The sequence below is a fragment of the Palaemon carinicauda genome, chromosome 1, assembly GCF_036898095.1.
Source record: "Palaemon carinicauda isolate YSFRI2023 chromosome 1, ASM3689809v2, whole genome shotgun sequence".
Taxonomy (NCBI): domain Eukaryota; kingdom Metazoa; phylum Arthropoda; class Malacostraca; order Decapoda; family Palaemonidae; genus Palaemon; species Palaemon carinicauda.
In genome coordinates this window covers 277,517,772-277,539,089 of record NC_090725.1, presented here as the reverse complement: position 1 = coordinate 277,539,089, position 21,318 = coordinate 277,517,772, and the positions used below count along the sequence as shown (strand labels likewise).

At 44.4% G+C, this 21,318-nt stretch overlaps 1 protein-coding gene across 4 annotated transcripts in view; it reads right to left on the bottom strand.

The window, feature by feature from the left end:
- The window catches only part of LOC137656840 (E3 ubiquitin-protein ligase rnf168-like), a 128,701-nt gene that overhangs the window by 25,208 nt on the left and 82,175 nt on the right, over nucleotides 1-21,318 (bottom strand). The window lies entirely within an intron of this gene.

Genomic DNA, 21,318 nt, shown 5'->3' with positions numbered 1-21,318 from the left:
GGTCACTGACCCAAGGGCACAACTCATTCTTCGCACGAGCTGTGGAAGAGCTTCCCTATCATCTTGCTACCTCACACAGAGATAAAGGCCTGAGCAATTTGCGAGACTAAAACCTCTTCAGCTGTCACTGGAGAGCTCGGGTGTGAAGACGACCATTGGGCACCAGGGCATATTCTGATGAGGGGAGGTGTCCCAGCAACTTCTGTCATAGATCAGCTGGCAGTTCGTCTTACATTAAGAGAGAGCCTGTGGCTCGTTTAATCTTCTCCAATTTTGCTAAGGACGGAAAGACTTTGCCTAGATTATCATTACTAGTTAAGCTAAAACCGTAGTAGGAAAACCAAGATGTTATAAGTCAAAGGGCTCCAACACGGAAAAATAGCCCAGTGAGGAAAGGAAATAAGGAAATAAAGCTAAATGAGAAGTAATGAACAATCAAAATATTTTAAGACGACTAATATTAAAACAGATACTTCATATATAACTATAAAAAGAGAATTATATCAGTCTGTTCAACATAAAAACATATGCTGTAAATTTGAACTTTTGAAGTTCTAGCAATTCAACTACCTGATTAGAAAAACCATTCCACAACTTGGTAACACAGAGTAATACTACTACAGTGTAGTATTGAACCTCATGATGGAAAAGACCTGACTAATAGAATTAACTGCAAAGCGAGCGCACAGCAGAGCAAAACCCATTAGGACGTGAAATGGATCCTAGACAGTTATACAGTACTTTAATTTTCAGCCACTACCATGAACCATACATTTTTCCACATGCTTACCTTGTGCTTAATTTGCATTTCTGACCATTATCATTGCTGCAAATCACTTGTTTATGCCATTTCCCCATCCAAAAAGACCGTGGTTTCCCACTGGTGTCCCCAATAATTGTCTTCGTATAAGAGGGTCCAAAAACTCATGAATGGGTGGTTTGCCACAATAATCACAGTCAGAACTTCTCTAGTTTTAGGTAGTGCCATAGCCTCTCTACCATGGTCTTCCACTGTCTTGGGTTAGAGTTCTCTTGCTTGAGGGTACACTTGAGCACACTATTCTACCTTACTTCTGTTCTACTTGTTTTATTAAGTTTTTTATAATTTATATTGGAGATATTTATTTTAATGTTGGGTAAATGTGTAGGAGAGCTCCGCGGAAGATCTTGAAGAATTTAAACACCTACAATTCACTATTATATCATATAGAACGCTTATATAATAGTCAATATATGAGCAGCTTCCATTTAACGAAGATATTCGTGTGTATAGTTATGTTTCACTTGGATTTTTTCTAAGTGTTTGTTTTTGTTTACTGTGTGATGTCTTGGCTAAAATGAGCTGTTTCACCGCCTTACTGCGTATGGCAGACTAGTTCTCAATGCTATTCTAAACAATAACAGGTGTTTTCTTGACGTCACACTGTTTGAAAACCAATCATGGCGGTTTTTACAAATCTAGCCAATGCTGACACTTATTACTTCACTTATCCCTGCTATTTTTCCACCAGTTACCACAGTTTACGTGAAGTTCCGCGGAGGAATATTTTTGCACGTCTCGGATCTCCCTTCAAACTGAAAAGCTCATTTTGCCGTGAAGTATGGAGCAATTAGCAGGACCTTCATCCCGTTCCGACTGTGTCACTTGTGACAATTGCTTTATTTCTTATGGGGATTTTTGTGTACATTATTCAGGGAAAGTTGATTTGCTAATTGCATTTGCTCAACGTCATGGTTTGATTTTGGCAGAGAAAAAGTGCCCTAATTGTGAAAATGTGTGCCGTATAGATTACAACAAATTAGCATTCCCGTGTGATCGTAGTGTGGTTTCATCACTTCCTCCTGGCAGCAGCAGATTTGTATCCACCTACACCATAACAGTAACGTATGTGGTAGTTTGCAGTTTACGTTAACGTTGTGTAACCTCATTAATAGTCGAAATATCGACGATCAAACTCACGCTACTCTTGTCTTCCCTGAATTTTCTAAGTCTGTTGTTATTGTTGACTGTGTCTTATTTTTGCTCAAATGAGCCCTGTAACCACTTTAATCCGCAGACAAACTAGTGCACTATGACCCCCCCCCCCCCCGGTAGGCCTAGATAGGGGTACAGGGCCCCATAGGCTAGGTTAGGTGGGTGTCTTAGGTCCGGTGGTGCCCTGAAAATTACTGTGGCCTTAAGGGGGGGTCGCAGGGGGGGCGGAGCCCCCCCGGTAGGCCTAGGTAGGGGTACAGGGCCCCATAGGCTAGGTTAGGTGGGTGTCTTAGGTTCGGTGGTGCCCTGAAAATTACTGTGGCCTTAAGGGGGGGGTCGCAGGGGGGGCAGAGCCCCCCGGTAGGCCTAGGTAGGGGTACATGGCCCCCAGGGTAGGGTAGGTAGTTGTATTAGGTTCGGTAGTGCCCCGAAAGATCACTTTTCTCCTCCTCCCCCCACCCAAAAACCCTGCTTCCCACTGGGGTCCCCCATAATTGTAGTAGTAGGTTTATGCTTACATTTTCTGTGTAAGAGTTAGGTGGTTGTAGGAGGATTATCTCACAGTTTCAAGGTAACTGTAGCTCTAATTTACTGTTTTCTTTCGTTTTCTACTTTTAGAAACTTTTAAATCGAGCGCGGAGGTCTCCTACACAATTACCTAATGTTGTTACTCTTCTTAAAATATTTGATTTCCGTCTTTTCCTTTCCTCACTGAGCTATTTTCCCTGTTAGGGCCCTTGGGCTTATAGTATCCTGCTTTTCCAACTAGGGTTGTAGCTTAGCAAGTAATAATAATAAATAAGGTAATAGTATAGAACACCACGCTCTCCATTTACTCCAATATAATGTAATCCTGCAGTTCTCACCTTCTTGTACAGTAATTAGGTGGTTATGTAAATTCTGGGAAAGCAATAATTAGCAAGATATGTTGAAGAGGGGAGAAGGGGTTATGAAAAGAAAATAGCTCGGGTTCCTCACTAAACGACATGGAACTGACGTCAACATAGTCAACCAAACAGATCGTGATGCCAGCGTACATATACAGAAGTTCGTGATGCCAGCGTACATTTGATATACTGTATATTCAAAATATACTTAATCAAGAATTGTGATTACTCAAAAGTGTCACTATTTGTAAATAACATATTTTAAGGACACTTTTGAGTAATTAATCCATTTTTAATTAAGTATATTTTGAATATACAGTAAATCAAATGTACGCTGACATCACGAACTTCTGTTTATGTACGCTGGCATCACGAATTCTGTGGTAAATGTGTAGGAGAGCTCCGCGGAAGATCTTGAAGAATTTAAACACCTACAATTCACTATTATATCATATAGAACGCTTATATAATAGTCAATATATGAGCAGCTTCCATTTAACGAAGATATTCGTGTGTATAGTTATGTTTCACTTGGATTTTTTCTAAGTGTTTGTTTTTGTTTACTGTGTGATGTCTTGGCTAAAATGAGCTGTTTCACCGCCTTACTGCGTATGGCAAACTATTCTCAATGCTATTCTAACCAATAACAGGTGTTTTCTTGACATCACACTGTTTGAAAACCAATCATGGCGGTTTTTACAAATCTAGCCAATGCTGACACTTATTACTTCACTTATCCCTGCTATTTTTCCACCAGTTACCACAGTTTACGTGAAGTTCCGCGGAGGAATATTTTTGCACGTCTCGGATCTCCCTTCAAACTGAAAAGCTCATTTTGCCGTGAAGTATGGAGCAATTAGCAGGACCTTCATCCCGTTCCGACTGTGTCACTTGTGACAATTGCTTTATTTCTTATGTGGATTTTTGTGTACATTATTCAGGGAAAGTTGATTTGCTAATTGCATTTGCTCAACGTCATGGTTTGATTTTGGCAGAGAAAAAGTGCCCTAATTGTGAAAATGTGTGCCGTATAGATTACAACAAATTAGCATTCCGGTGTGATCGTAGTGTGGTTACTCGTGGGAAAAGGAAGAGGAGGTGCAATTTTTTCGTGTCTTGTTTCAAAGGTAAGTTAGATATTGAGACTAATTTGAAGTTTGTGTTCCTTTTTTTACAAAAGGCGTTTTCATTTGAATTTGTTTCGTTTGAACTGAAACTCAATGTGGCCTTAAGGGGGGGTCGCGGGTGGTAGGCCTAGGTAGGGGTACAGGGCCCCATAGGCTAGGTTAGGTGGGTGTCTTAGGTTCGGTGGTGCCCTGAAAATTACTGTGGCCTTAAGGGGGGGGGGGGTCGCAGGGGGGGCAGAGGCCCCCCCCCCCCCGGTAGGCCTAGGTAGGGGTACATGGCCCCCAGGGTAGGGTAGGTAGTTGTATTAGGTTCGGTAGTGCCCCGAAAAATCACTTTTCTCCTCCCCCCACCCAAAAACCCCGCTTCCCACTGGGGTCCCCCATAATTGTAGTAGTAGGTTTATGCTTACATTTTCTGTGTAAGAGTTAGGTGGTTGTAGGAGGATTATCTCACAGTTTCAAGGTAACTGTAGCTCTAATTTACTGTTTTCTTTCGTTTTCTACTTTTAGAAACTTTTAAATCGAGCGCGGAGCTCTCCTACACATTTACCATAACTCCTTCCCCCCTCTTCAACATACCTTGCTAATTATTGCTTTCCCAGAATTTAAATAACCCCCTAATTACTGTGCAAGAAGGTGAGAACTGCAGGATTACATTATATTGGAGTAAATGGAGAGCGTGGTGTTCTATACTATTACCATAAATAATAATAATATTAATAATAAATAATGATAACAATAAATAATAACAATAATAATAAAAATGCATAGAACATAAGATAGCAAGTAGGAAAAATATATAGTTCATGTATTTGGGTATTAAAGTATCATATATTTACCAATTAAAAATGGAGTAATTACAGTACTCAAAAGTGTCCGTAAAATATACAATTCACAAAGTGAAACTTTTGAGTAATTACTTCATGTTTAATTTAGTATATATTTTTAATATATATCAAATGTACACTGGCATCATGAACTTCTGTTTGGTTAAATATGTTCACGATGTCAGTTCCAGGTTTTTTAGTGAGGAAACCATGCTTTTTTTTTTTTTTTTTTTTTTGTATAATTCTAGTTTTTCTAGATTTAACTTGTTTCCCATGTGGCAAATTGTTTTAAACTATGAAAAAGTGATAGAAAAAAAAACAATACTTTTGCCTAATTTGGTAGTACATAGAGAGCCTGGTCTTGTAAACAAATACTACTTTGTTAATAGAGGTTTCCTCCAGTAGTAGGCTATATGGTATTCAAAATAGTTTATTTGCTAAGATCTATTTAATTGTGTGAGTTTTAATGTCCTAAATAATATCGCACCATTCCACAATTGAACCCATTATGAAATTCTATATAAAGAAAGGGGGAATACAAGGAAAGTCTTCATCATAGCTATGAATCTGATACAATGTTCAAAGTCCTAGCAACTCCTAATGCAGAACACTTTCTTATCTAAACGCAATACTCTTTAACATCTAATTTGTATATCACACCTTTCTTCAGTTCATCAATCAATAACTTAAAAAGAGACTTTCTTTGCAAGCCAAATTCATGACAAAAGAGCAGCCATAAAAATCTATGGTATATTACTAGAAGAATATCTTTTTTATTTAAATACTGATAATAGAGGAAATTTACAATGAATACCACTTTATCATCTCTAATCAGACTATTGCTAGCTTAAAACAAAAATAATTTCCTATCAAATTTAATACACAGACCTTTGATGAAGTTCAGATCCAAGATGGCAGACCATCTAGTGGCCACCTAGGAATTTTTAATGAAACTAGCCAAGGATCATCAAGTATGACTGACATCAAAGCCATCTAGTGGTGGGAAGTAGAACTACATAATTCATGACTCCCAAATAACTTATAAATGGAATTATGCATAGAACAACCTTTTTGACAAAAAACTTGTTCTTCAAATCAAGATATGGCTGACAGATAGTGTTAATAACACTCAGAAAGATATTAGGAGTAACACAAAGGGCATGAAGAATATCTTGATTTGTTAGGATTAAAATGAATGACATAAGTTTCTTTTTTTTTTTTTTACAAAAGTAGTTATATTGATACAAGTATCAATTTTTCCCTACCCATAAACAAAACCCAGTCAATGCCGTTAAATAAGGTGAATTGCTAAATGCATTCTACAACACTTGTTCCTTTGTATATACATGTACAGCCTATATAACATTTTACTGAAAAAAATTAATGCCATCCAATCAAGTTCTTTTTACACTAAAATATATCCAAGAAAACTTTTTCCATATAGCACACTAAGCAATAATCCCTTTCACAATTTGTACACTTGTATGTGGGATTATGAAGGACACTTTAACCACTTAAAACCATAAAGTAAAAACAACACAAATCTGATGACTGCAAATGGGCCTCTCATTCTTTCGTGCATTTTTGCTTTGTTTACTAATGCCTGTTTGCTAACACATACGAACAAGCACTGGTACCTATTTACCTTAAGACAATTAGCTACCTCACAGACAATTTATTATTAATTTTTATAAAGTGTAAAATTCATCTTTTACTTTATGGCTGGAAACAAGTTTCTTCAAAAGTAGACAAACTTGAAATACTTTTACTTTATAGCTGAAAACAAGTTTCTTCAAAAGTAGACAAACTTGAAATACATTTCTACTCTGGTAAGAATAAGGAACACCAATAAAAAGAACTACAATGTTCATGTCTGTAGCAAGGATTTTATGAGTAATACAACAAAGATTGCAGCTTTGTTAGTTGATAGTAGCGAACAGAATTGGATGAAAAGTATAAAATAGAAGTTATGGAAACTTATAATTAGTCATGATGAAATAAGTGTCTCAGGATATAAAATATAAATACCTTATGAAAAGGTAAAAAGATTAATATGAACTAATATAAAAGCAGCAAAAGTTTTCCCTGAAATCTGGGTAGATATCTAAACATGTGCAAATGGTATGTAATGTCTCTTAGTACATTTCCATTATGCAATCATGGGCATCTAAGAAAATGTGATTTCACTTCTTATGTAGTGTTACATAACATACAAATGCCACATCCATGTCTTGGCTTATAATAATATTTAACACTATAACCTTCTACATTCCATTCTTCCATCCTCTAACACTTCTTAGGGTTATCTCTCTTATTCTGTTAAAATCAGGTTATAAGCATAAAGCTCATAATAACCAGCTTTTCTAGTTAGCATTTTGTTCCATTCCTATAATAACTAGTGCTGTATTCAAATCAAGTATTACCAATATTTCCCTAAAAATCCTTCTGAAATACTTACAGTACCATCAACCCATTAACATTCCAAACAAAGCAACTATATTTCATATATTCCCCACAGAATATTAGAAATTAAAATTAGATGATTCAGCCATCTAAATAATGAGTTCTGTGTGACCAGCCCTCTACCTTCTTGATTTAGATAATAATAAATTGGTTCATGTACAGAAACAATTTTCAAAAACAATATCAATATTTTTCAGATAACATGAATTATTATAACTGAATTTGAACTCCAAATTGATTTTCCCAATAAAGACTTATATACTGTATATGGGATTATTCTATTCCATACCAGTAAAAATCAGACTAATGAATATTTTAATAGTATTATTATATTACTGACCGGTATAAAATCATAGAAAAACTAAAAATACAATATAAATGATCTAAATGAGAACTAACCATAACTCACTTTGGTAGAGTTGAAGGATTAAGTTGAAAGCTGCCTCACTAAATCATCAAGAGCACAATACTCTCTTATTTAGAAATTATCTCTTTTTTCCAATTCTACTATGGTTCGCTTAACTTTTTGGTGAACATATCACTAACTTTCTTATACCTAATTTTGCATAATAGATAAAAAGAAAAATGATACAAACTAAGTAAAAAAAATGACATTTGGAGATTATTTGTATTTTTCCCTAAAACAAACCTGGAGTTATTTATTTGGATTATCTTTTGGCGAAGCTGGAAGATAGCCATTAGATTTACAGTGCGAGGTGGCAACCCTGCCTAACTGCTTGAGTGGCTAGGTTGGGGGGGTACCCCACACATCAATATATATACTCTCATAGCAGTGAGGTACATCACTTTTGATTGCAGGCAGGACTTCTGGGGGACATGTGATGGGGGGCCAATTTACATAAATAACTCCAGTTTTGTATGAGTTAGGGAAAAATACAAATTATCTCCGATTTTGTCATTTGTTCGCATACTAACAAATCTTCCATTATTTATTTGGATGACTAACTCTTAGGTGGGTGGAGGCCCAAGTCTGGCATGGACATTGACTAGGTTTTTCCTAGAACAGTATATGACCGTGGTCTAGGGAAAACTTTGACACCCAGCTGAAATATACAAAGTGCGTATAATAGTGGCCTGAGTTATTCAGTTTAATGATATTTGTCGTCTTGTATAAACACCTTTTGAGTTTACATATAGGGAAAACAAAACGTTTCCCATTGCTTACCTCGCAGAAAGTAATGTGGACGTGGACAGTATATAAATTTATGACTTATACTAGGCTATACAAGGGAAATGATAATTACCTGCAGAGGTTGAAGCCAGCTTGCAGAGGGACCTGTGGTGCTGTACCATAAGGGAGGGGGAAGAAAGGAAAAGCCAGACATACTCTCATTCATCCCAGTCTTAACCTGGGTAACCAATGCCCTCAACCAACTGCTAGTTGTCCATCAAGGAGTCTGAGGTATTCTTAAACAACTTGTTGAGCATCCACCACAGGACCGATAGTGAAAGTATCGAGTATCCTGTGGGTACTTTGTCTCTTCCACACGCCCACTTGTATTACTTGCAACATGGAAAAGTTGTGTTTAAATGGCAAGGCTGTACTAATTACCCTGACATCATGGGCTCTAGGTCGTCGAGCCGGAGAAGGATCATGAGTCAAGGCTCTTTCAATCACCTGGTGAATCCAGGAGGAGACAGTGTTTTTAGTTATCCTCCTCTTTACTCTTCCTGAGCTAACAAACAGAGGTGTTAGTCGGGGACGTGTTGCTGCAGTGCATTTAAGATAGTACTGTACCTCAAACTCTTCACTATGTATAGTAACAACTTATCTGGCTCATTGGTTACAAAACGGAGACTCCCAATCTGAAGGGGGCTGAATCTAGGGTCCAGTACTCCCGTTTTTTGAGTCTTAGCAATGAACTCAGGGATGAAGCCGAGTGTCACTTCCCGCCCTCCCCTTGAATGGGCGATGTCAGAGGCCATGAATTTCACCGACTCTCTTTGCCAAGGCTAAAGCGAACAGGAACGCCTTCTTCAAAGTGAGGTTTCAGTCAGTTGCATGGTGTAATGGTTTGTTGGGAGGTCCTTTCAAGGATCTCAAGACGCAAACCACGTTCCAAGGAGGCCTAATCTCTGATTGATGGCAAGTGATCTCATAACTCCGTATGAGCAAAGAAAGCTCTAACGAAGAGGAAAAGCCAACGCCCTTCAGGTTAAAGGCGAGGCTTAAGGCTGAGCGATAGCCTTTCCCTGTTGAGACTGAAAGAAGCTTATCCTCCCATAGGTATACAAGGAACATGGCTATTACTGGTATAGTGGCATTCAACAACACCAATCACAGCAGACTCTCCATTTTGCCTCGTAGACTGAGGCTGAGGACTTACACAAGTATCCAGACATTCTTTCCGCAACTTGTCGAGAAAAGCCCTTCTGAGAGAGGACACGCTGGATAGTCTCCACGCGTGAAGTCAAAGCGACTGAACGGTTCTGTGAAAGATGTTTGCATGTGGTTGTTTGAGTAGATCTGATCGTGAAGGAAGCTCTCTTGGTAGATCTACTAGAAGTTGCAGGAGGTCCGGAAACCACTCTGCATGATGCCATAGCTGAGCTACAAGGGTTATCATTAGGTCTTTGGATGTTTTGGTCTTGTTGAGTAGTCTTCGCATCAGACAAAAAAGGGAAAGGCGTACACGTCGATGTTGTCCCACCGTTGTTGAAATACATCTTGCCATAAAGCCTAAGGGTCCGGGACTGAAGAACAGTACAGTGGAAGCTTGTTGTTCAGAGATGTTGCAAACAGGTCTACAGTCGGGGAACCCAACAAAGTCAGAATTTTCTTGGCTATCTAACGCTTCAAAGACCATTCAGAGCCTACTATCTAAGTCGCTCTGCTCAGATTGTCCGCGAGCACATCGCTCTTACCTGGAATGAAGCAAGCTGATAGGAACACTGAATGTTTTTCTGACCATCTGAGGAGCTTTACTGTAAGATGGCATAGAGGCTGCGAAAAGGTACCGCCTTGTTTGTTTATGTAAGGCACTACTGTACTGTGGTGCTGTCACTTATCAACACCACAGAGTGACCTGCCAGCAACTCTTGGAACTGATGAAGAGCTACGATTATTGCTCTCATCTCTAGAGATTTTTGTGCAGGTACCTTTCTGACTCTGACCAAACACAGGAGATAGTGTGATGCAGCAAGTGAGCCCCCTACCCTTCTTTTCATGCATCTGTGAAGAGCATACAATCCGGAGGAGGGACGAGAAAATCCAGACCCCTTAGAAGGGTTTCGTCTGCCATCCACCAATTCAAGTCCGTCAACTGATCCTGAGTTATTGGAACTCGAGTGTCGGTTCCATACGGACTTTAGCTGCCATTGCAAGGATCTTATCCTGAGGCAGCCATTTGGAACCAGACAGAGGAGAGAGGTTAGGTGACCTAAAAGACTCAACCAACGAGAGGCTGGAAGAACTTCTTTTCTGAGGAAGGGTGAAGCCACTTCTCTGTGTACTCTTTTGTCTGATGGGAAGACTTTTCGAGATTTATAAGGACCCCCAGATCCTGAGAAAACTCGAGAAGCATATCTCGGTGACGAAAAAAAGGTCATTTTCGAGTGTGCCAGGATTAGCCAGTCGTCCAGGTATCTGAGGAGAGAAATGCCGTTCCTGTGAGCCAAAGATGACACTAGGGGAAAAACTCTGGTAAATACCTGAGGAGCGGTCGCAAGACCGAAGCATAGAAACTTGAGCAGGTATATCTTGTCCTCGTGTGTATATGAACCTTAGATATTTCCTTGAAGATGGATAGATTGGGGTCTGGAAGTATGCATCCTTTAGATCCAGTGTGCACATAAAGTCCCTTGGTCGAACCGCATGAATGACCGTGTCTGCTGTCTCCATTCTGAACTGAGTCTGTTGCACAAGCTTGTTCAGAGGGGAGATCGATGACTGGTCTCCAGCATCCAGTTGCCTTTTTCATCAGAAAAATTTGAAAGTAGAAGCTTGGGGACCTGTCCACAACCTCTTGGAGAGTGCCCTTCTGCAGCATGGTCTGAACTTCGGCCCTGAGGGCCAGCTCTTTTGCGGCTCCCTTCGCATAGAAGCTTAGATGCACTGGATCCTGAGTCAAAGGAGGAAGAGATTGAATGAACGGGATGCGATACCCTAGAGCGATCACTTCGACTGTCCAGGGATCTGCCCCGTGGAACATGTTCCTTCGACGGATGATCCAAGCTAATAGGAACATTAGCAAACCTTTAGGAGGCTCCTTAAAACCCTCTGGAAAGGGTATAGGCCTTCCGCTAGAAGTGGTAGAAGCCGGAGGTGGTACCGCACTTGCTTACGGTTCCAACACATCTGCTCGTGAATTCTTCGCGGAAATCGCTGATTTGCGCGAAAAATCACGAGTTTTGAAAGACGAGCGTGATTCACGAACAGAAGTGCTCGCAATGGGAGCACAGGAGCCATACTGGAAGCAGAAGGTCTAACAGATTCCTGTTGCAGCAAAGTAACACCTACGTCCAACGAAGTCAGTAGAGAGGGTCTTTGAGTAGGGTCAACTCTAAGTGTTGGAGAACGCACCACATCGGGACACATTTCCCAGCGTTGTATAGGCGAACGCCTTGCCAAAACACCCCAGGCAGTAATAGGCACTGGAGGTTTAGCTGGATGCCTGTCTGAGGGACGGTCTGTCTCAGGATAAGGTTTGGTCCAAGGTCATTTAAAAGAAGGACGGGTTAAGAGGTTACGCAGTGATGGACTGCGCAAACGCCTACCTCTACCTCTAGATGAGGAATGTCTAGACCTAGATTATGAACACGTGGTTCGCAATCGTGAACAAACTGTTTATGAACGGAAGCGTCTAGCTCTCGTTCGAGAACGGCGTGAGGGTCGTGAATGCCTAGCTCGTGAACGTAAGCGTTGGCCTCAAGAACGTGAACGGCGCCCTCATGAACGGGAACGTTGCTCTCATGAACGGGAGCATCTTCCTTATGATCTAGAGTGTCGAGATATTGAATGCGAGCCTCTGGACCTGGGTCTAGACTGGGATGCTCGTGATCGTGCAGATAGCAATCGCAAGACTTCTCCTCATGAAGAGGAACACCTCCAAGAAGAGCATTGAGACTGATGACGTCTTGAGCATGAACCTCTAGAGCAAGAACGCCTTCGCGACAATCAGGAGAAGTGTCCCCAAGGATGAGAAGATGGCGTGGCTCGTCCTTTCGTGCTCCTGGTGGGAGGAGCGCTGGTCTCAGAAAGATCGTCACCTGCAACCGATGGGTTCCTGTGGAAAGACACAAAAGGGTGAAGGTTACAGCACGACGAGGTCCTAAGTTGGCGAGTAGGGTTTTCGTCAGCAGGAGGCCGTTGGAGGGTGAATGCAAGCGATCACTTCATCCGCTCGTGGAAGGTCCAGGAGAGGCCGACAGATGGACTTCACACAGCTCCAAAGCATGAGATGCTGAAGGCTCTAGAGAAGAGTCCTTCTTGGCACCGCGCTGAAGGAGACACAAAAGTTCCTCCTTTGAAGGGGGTCAAGAGACCTTTATGGTTAGCCACACCTGCAACAAATCTGAAAGCAAGAATGGCTCCCCGGTAGCTGGAAGTGAAGTTGCTCCTCTAGGGGAAGTAACTACCCGCTCAGTACCCCAGGATTGCCAAGGAGTTAGTCGGTCTGCGCTCCTACTTGATCGTCCCTCGGAAGAGCGTGAGTGAGAAGGAGCTTTTGAAAGAGAGTTAGGAGGTGCGAGAAGAAGAAGAACACGCTTTCCTCACCCCTGATGGAGAAAGATCACGCTTAGCCTTCTTCTTTCTGCACTGCCCAAATTTCTCCCACTGAGAGACAAGCCACTCCCTACATTCTGTGCAGGGCAAACCCTGCTTGCAATGATGCCCTCTACAAGAAGGACACAGAGTGGATGTCAGTATCCAGCAATGACGTAAAGGTACTGCACACAGCACCCTCGCGGCCAGGACAGGTCCGCATGAAGGCGATCTGAAGAAATCACACACACCTGGAGAGAAAAACCAATTAAAGATGTCCAATGACAGTCTTGGGAGGAGAGACAGGAGACGTCCATTCTCTAACGAGCCAAAAGAAAAAGTGACGTACCTCATAGCTGTGAGAGTATATATAGATGTGGCTGGGTAACCCCCGGCCAACCCAAGGTTGCCACCTGGCACTTTAAGTCTAATGGCTACCTTCCAGCTTCGCCGAAAGATAATCCAAATAAATAACGGAAGGATTGTTAGTAGGGGAACAAATTATCAGAGATGTTATGCCTGTTTGCACAAGGAGACTACTATGCAGTAACCGAGTAAACCGTAATGTAGCAAATTTTGTCTGAGTGAGCATAATGCATCTCTGCCACCTGGATTCTAGAACGTCGTGATCTTCTATTCATCAAAAAATAACATTCAATGTCAAGGATTGAAAAGATTCAAGAAAAATTTGTTCAAAATCGGAAACACCTAATCTCAGGAATTCGACAGTATAATACTTTTCAAGTACAGTAACCATAAAAAAGGTCATTGCTTTTTTTTTATTTTCGTAAAATTTATTTCTAAATATTGAACATATACATTTGATCTAAAAATCTTTCAGGCTATACAATATACCTATTAAAGTTGAAAGGAGTGCAAAGATAACTTTTGTTCTGCAACTTTTTTTCATGAATTTAAATACCAAAATAAAATACTATACTGTACCATATCTCACCATACTCATTAATTGGTTCCATGAGATCAAAAGTAAGTCCATTTTTGCCCTATACAATGACTTACACCTTCCTCATCCAGTGCTACAATGCCTCAGTTTATAAGTAACCCAGAATACGTTCCCATTGGTATACGACCACAAAATTTCATTGTATCAGCTTGGAAGCAAAATCTTTCGTCCGTATCCACATTTTTTGTGGAAAAAAGTAATCAAGATTAGCATGTGTACCCATACCACACCCATGCAATATTTATAGGTCTCTTGAGCTGCATTGTAAAGTTAACAGCATCGTGACAATGGGCCATAAAGTCATTAAAAAATGGTATGAGAATGAAAGACATGCGGTTGACTGGCAAAAACTTCAAATATGTACTATAACATCTATGATTGGTCCAGTAAAGAAGATATCGAAGCATCAATGGCAGCATGATCTTAACTATTCTATCTACCATGGCACTTCCCCTAATTTGGGAAACTGAAATTAAAAAAAATCAAAAATTTTAAGTAATTTTTATTTTTCCTAACATACTTCCCGAGAACTACTTTCTTAGGAGTTACCTGTAATCTCCTCTCTACCGACCAGAGTTTTGTGTAGGATAATCCTAAAACCCGTTTTCTATGGAGGGCTATCTCGGGCTTAAGAGAACGTGCCCCGAGGGTAGCTTTTGCGCTAGGTCGAGGTCCGCCTGGGTCATGAGCGTCAGTAAGTTCTTCGGATGTTGCACAACACTCGCAAGGGCAGAGAGGCACTCAGGGAAGGAAGGGAGGGCCATTACCCGAAAGTAGTTCTCGATAAGTATGTTAGGAAAAATAAAAATTACTTAAAATTTTTGATTTGTTCCAACACGAAAACTTACCTCGAACTACTTTCTTAGGAGACTTACACTTTAGGAGGCGGGAGTGCCTTTCTGACCTTCAGACCCAGTAAGCGGAAGCCAAGAGGCCTAGGTATAAACGAAACATACTAGGAAAACGGACGATAGGGTAACTACACAAAGAGCTCACGTTAGTGTCTAAGTACTCACCCTTTGAAAAACTTCTTCTGATGTTGAATCCAGTAACGTAGTTGCGGAGAACATGTTATCCAATGGTTACAAGAGGGTTATCTCCGATAAGGATAGGGAAAAACGGGGAATAGGGTGAAAGGGAACGAACCTGTGTCTCCCGGTTTGCTATCCACGATTGAGCCTGGGGCTTTTACCGTTAAACCACTTGGAGAGCGGAGATGACTGTTCCAATGGAGAACCCGTCTAAGGACTTCCTCGAGTAGTCCTTTAGGTAATGGGCAGTAAAGGTTGACTGGTTAGACCAGGTACCTTCCCGAAGGATCTGACCCACTGCCATGTTTTTCTCAAAGGCTAAGGACGTACTCAGACCCCTTATGTCATGGGGTTTGGGGACGCCTGGCAAGGCCAGAGCTTCTTCCCTGTAGGCCCTGGCAATAACTTGTCTCAACCAGAAGGAAATGGTGTTCTTGGATACCTGTTTCTTAGTAACACCCGTGGAGACAAAAAGGCTCTTGATGCCTGGCCGGAGATGAGCCGTCCTTTCAAGGTATTTTCTAATGGCACGGACCGGGCATAATTTCAAATCCTCAGCATTCCCCGTCCTAGGGATGGCTGGCAGAGAGAGACCTTCGAATTTAGGATCCCAGACAGCTTGATTCTGGGTCTTCGCCACAAAAGAAGGAACGAACTTGAAAGATATTTCCTTCCACCCCCTCGAATGAGAGACGTCATAAGACAGCCCATGGATCTCCCCCACTCTTTTAGCGGAAGCCAAGGCTAGCAAAAAGACTGTCTTGAGAGTGAGATCCCTGTCTACGATATCATTCATTGGTTCGAAGGGGGGGCCACTTAACATCTTCAGGACCTTAGCTAAGTCCCACTGAGGTGCCCTAACTGCTTGTGGGGGGCAGGACTGCTCGAAGCTCCTGACAAGCATCGAGATGTGCCTAGAGGAACCCAGGTCGATGCCCTTCAGGAGGAAGACTTGACCCAAGGCGGCCCGTACTCCTTTTATGGCTGGGATTGACATTCCTATTTTGTCCCTGAGATATACCAGAAAATCCGCTATGTCTGGGACCGAGGCTTTGAGGGGTTTAATGTGCCTCGAAGCGCACCACTTTGTGAAGGAGGCCCACTTAGCTTGGTAGACTGCTGCCGACGACCTTCTCAGGTATAGCGACATCCTCTTAGCAGTAGCTGATGAATACCCCTCCTTCTTCAGGAGTCGCTCGATAGTCTCCAGGCGTGAAGACGTAGAGACTGTGGGTTGTCGTGAAATCTGAGAAAATGCGGTTGTTGTAGAAGATCTGACCTGTCGGGGAGTGGCCACGGAGGTTGACTCGCCAGGTCTTTTAGGTCTGCGAACCACTCTCTCTCCGGCCACCAGGGCGCTACCAAAGTCATCCTTAAGTTCCGGGCAGTCCTTACTCTGTTGAGTACTTGCCTTATCAACGTGAAGGGGGGAAAAACGTACACGTCTAGGTTGTCCCACCTGTGCTGAAAGGCATCCTCCAAGGCTGCCTTCGGGTCTGGGACAGGCGAACAATACACAGGAAGTTGCGCGTTCAGTTTGGTTGCAAAGAGGTCCATCACCCGGGAACCCCAACGTTGGATGATGAGCTTGGCTACTTCTGGAAGGAGGGACCATTCTGTCCCTACTATTTGACCCATCCTGCTGAGACCGTCGGCCAGCACATTCTTTTTCCCGGGGATGAACCTTGCTAATAACACAACCTGGTTCGTTTCTGCCCAATCTAGAATCTCTAGGGCGAGATCGCACAATTCCCTTGACTTCAAACCTCCTTGTTTCTTTATGTACGCTACCACTGTGGCGTTGTCGCACATCAACGCCACAGTGTTTCCCCTTAGTAGATCTACGAAGTGTAGGCAAGCTTTCTGGACTGCCTTCAACTCTAGGACATTGATGTGTAGGTTCTTTTCCCCGTCCATCCAGGTTCCACTCGTTGTCTCGTCGAGGAGATAGGCTCCCCATCCCTGGTTGGAGGCGTCTGTGAACAGAAGTAACTCGAGAGGGTCGTTCGCGAAGGGCATCCCCTTGCGCGAGTTCGATCGGCAATGCCACCATTCCAGGGAGGGAATTGTGTTTGGTAGGACTGGGATTAGTTCTTGTTGCGAGTCCAGTTGGCACCAGAGGTTCTTCAGGTTCCATTGGACGGCTCTGAGCCTGATTCTCCCCTGGGGAACCAGTTTTTCCAACGACACCAGATGCCCTATTAGTCTTTGCCAGTCCTTCGCTCTCCTGGGTTGCCCCGATAGGAACGGACGAAGGATCTCCATCAGATTGCTTATTCTGTCTTCCGAAGGAAATGTTTTTCCCAGAAGGGTATCTAGTGTCATCCCCAAATAGGTCATTCTGGTGGAGGGGGATAGGTTCGATTTTTCCGGGTTGATCACGATACCCAGATCCTTGCAAAACTGGAGAAGTTTCATCCCTTGCTCCTTCAAGGGGTCCTTCGAGGAGGAAAGAAGCAACCAGTCGTCCAGGTACCGGATGAGGCGAATGCCTCGTTCGTGAGCCCACACTGAGACTGTCATGAAGACTCTCGTGAATACCTGGGGCGCTGTTGACAATCCGAAGCAAAGGGTCTTGAATTGCAGGATCTGGGTACCCCATTTTACCCGGAGAAACTTCCGACTCGAGGGGTGGACCGGAATTTGGAAGTAAGCGTCCTTGAGGTCTATGGTCATCATGTAATCTTTCTCCCTCAAGGACAGCAGGACTGACTTCGGAGTGTCCATTTTGAAGTCTGTCTTCCTTATGAATTTGTTGAGAGCCGACAGATCTATAACCGGCCTCCACCCCCCTGTCGCTTTTTCCACCAGGAACAGACGACTGTAGAAACCTAGACCTGGGTGTAGGATCTCCTCCATGGCGCCCTTCTCTAACATGGAGGACACCTCCTCTTGAAGGGCGGCCCTCTTCAACGGATCCTTGGGAACCAGCCACTCCGACCGGATGGCCGGAATTAGAGGGGGGGGGGTTCTGCTAAGGACGGCAACCTGTAGCCCTCCTTCAGTAAAGACACTGTCCAGGGCTCTGCTCCGTGAGCTTTCCATGCTTGCCAATATAGTCTGAGGCATCCCCCAACCTGAGGCTTGGGCTTGGGCCTCCCACTTTATCTCCTCTTGGAGGAGCGGCCTCTCCTGGAGGCAGAATAACCTGTCCTAAAGGAGGCTGAAGCTGCTGGGGCTCCTCTACGGGGGGGCTGAGGCGCTGAGGCCCAGGAGGAAGAAGGAGCTTCTCGCTTCGTCATGCTAGGAGAGGCCTGAGACGTCGCGGCACTGTCTGAGACTGACCTCTTGTAGGGCGGTCTCCTTACCGGCGTAGGCCTGGGCGTGTTTAATTCTTTCCTTTTAGACACTTTCTCCATGATCGTTTCCAAGTCCTTTAAGGGGAACAAGGAGTCACCCCACAAAGGAAGGCTCCTCATGGCCCGCGCCTCTCTGTCTGGGACCTTTTGGGACACCTTCACCAGGATGGTGTCTCTCTTGCGAAGCACCCAATTCGCTGTCAGGGGGAGGGACTGGTAAGTCAGGAACTTAAGAGTCTTGCCCCCGGAGGTGATAAGTTCCCTCAGGAGGCTTTGCTGTTCCGGGTCTGTAGGGTCAAAGGTAGCTTGCACCCCTACTAAGGTGGAAGCCCACCAGTCTAGCCAAGAGGAGACGTGTACCAGGTCCCTAGACATTTCCTCCATCATCGCAGCCTCCGATGGAGAAAAACAGACTGGGGCTGAAGAGGCTCTGTCCTCCGAGACGCCCTGCCCCAGAATGTCGAGAGAAGGTTCTACTTTGCAGGCTCCCGGCCGTCATCCTTCTGGTACATAGACCTTGCTCTGTGTCTTGAGTCCCTGGAGCAACTTAGAAGAGCTCTGAGTCTTGGAGGCTTCGGCATTACCTGCCACCACTCTATCCACGTGCTCCTGTCCCAGGACGAGATCCCGGGCTACAGGAAGAGCCAGGGAGGTTTTTGGCTGGGCAGGGGCCTGCATCAGCCGGATAAGGCTGGACCTCCAATAGTCCTCTTCGGTAGCTGCCGGTTCTTCAATCTTGTGATGCCTCCTGATTAGGCCAATCACTCTTCTATAGGCCGAGTCCTCCGTCGGGGAACCCTCTCTACCGTCGGCCGAAGCTTCGGCTTGAGCCCGGGGAGCCGGGTCACTCCAACCGGGCGCCTTGGTCCTGGCACAACAGGCACTCCCCTGCAGAGGTACTGGTCCTCCCCGGCGGAGGTCTCCGCACCAGGGGCGGGGGTTAGGACAGCCATCGCCAAACCGGCGAGGACTAGTGTCCGATCATGTTCCCTGGGGGACGAGGATGCGGATCCCGTGGGCTGACCCGACAGCGGGAACCGTTCCTTAAGGTCCGAGGGCCACACCAGCTGGGCTGGTTCAGCCAGGCTGCCCGTATGGAAGCACGGTTCCCCCCGCTGGGCGGGGTGAACCGGAGGCTTCGCGGTCTTACACCTGCCTGCAGAGGCCTTCTCGCGTATCTCCCTGCGAGGGTCATAACCATGCTTGGAGGATGGTCTCCTTGGCGAGAAATCCCTGGACCGCCGGTCCGCGGGACACTGTATCTCCGACTTACGGGGTATGAAAACCCAATCGCCATCGGGTGACCTACTCCTCCTGTGCTTTCTTCGTGGAGAACGGGAGCGCCTCCTTCTGTACCTGGAACGTGATCTTGAGCGGGAACGCCTGCTCCTGGACCGCTCCCTTCGACGCCGATGTTTCCTCCTGGCTTCTTCTCCCGACGAGAAAGACTTCTCTGAGGAGCCCGACGTCACTGTACCTACCGTACGGCGGGCGGGAGTGGGGACCGCGGGGGTCTTCGCGACTCGTTGTGTACCCGAGGTAGAGGGTTGCAGGAATTCTTCAGGAACTTCCGTGAGAGGGGTTGGAAACGAGGGTTGGCGCCCAACACTACGGAACCAGGAATACAGGCCCTCACCCATCCGCATAGGGGACCTACCTGGTGTCTTAGGGAGCTTCCATCCGAAGGCATCACTCCCTGCGGAACCTAACTTACCCTGGTTGTCGCCGCCTGCCGAAGAACCTGAAACACAGGCCCACGAAGGGGGCGAAGACACAGAAACAACGTTGCTACACCACAAGGGGTCATCGGAGGAAACGTGCCCCCCAAGCACAAGGGCCGAGTCTCCAGAGCTCCCTGACACACCACTACCGGGCTCCTCACTAGCTCGAGAAGGCCCCGCCACCCCCACTTCACATTCACCAGACTCCTGGGGAAGAACGCTCGTTTGCTTCCCCACGATGGACTTACCTCGTCCCCTACTCTGGGTAGGGGAAGGCGAGACAGAAGCCCTGTCGGACCGTTCACTGGGCGACGGTAGCGGCGAAGAAACACTAGCTTTTCTGGGTGAACGCTTCGACGGTTTCTTCTTCTTAGTGCCGTAACGCATCCACTGAATATCACTCCAACCAACACACTCGAAGCACGTATCCGAAGACGAACAAACTTTGCCCCTACAGGAAGAGCAAAGGGAGTGAGGGTCCACTTCAGGTTTGGAGAGGAACGCTCCACACGATTTTCCGGCTCTATGCCCAGGACAACGGCGGATCTGCTCCATAACGCACAAACACAAGACACAGGAACGCAGGGAATTAAAGGAATACACTGGGGAAGCACAAGGAAGGGAAGTGAACACACAGGAACACAAGGGATAAGCACAAGTTACCACACGGTAAACACGTGGGACACACGCGGCGCACACAAAGGGTCGAGAGAGAACGAGAACGACGTGGTGACACGTCGCGACCAGAGAACTTACTGACGCTCACGACCCAGGCGGACCTCTACCTAGCGCAAAAGCTACCCTCGGGGCACGTTCTCTTACGCCCAAGATAGCCCTCCATAGAAAACGGGTTTTAGGGTATCCTACACAAAACTCTGGTCGGTAGAGAGGAGATTACAGGTAACTCCTATGAAAGTAGTTCGAGGTAAGTATTCGTGTTGGAACAAAAGTATTTTTCTTCTCATCGTACTTCCCTGCCTGACAAGGGACTCTTTATCTAGATTGATGAGTAGTTAAAAGGTGGTATAATTACCAAAAACAATATTTATGAAAAAACAATGGTATTAGACTTGAATAAGGACCAAGATAATGTACTATAGATGTTACGAATTCGGGAAAGCCTGCAAAATTTTTTGAAAGGTACAGTTTCCTCGGGACAAATACTGAATCTATCTAATACCGACAGTGCGATGTTGCATGAACATAGAATTATAAAGAAAATGACAAGGCATTTGACTATATTGATTTCTTGTCAAAAGTCAAAACTGAATGTAAGTTTAAAAATGACAACAAAGTGTC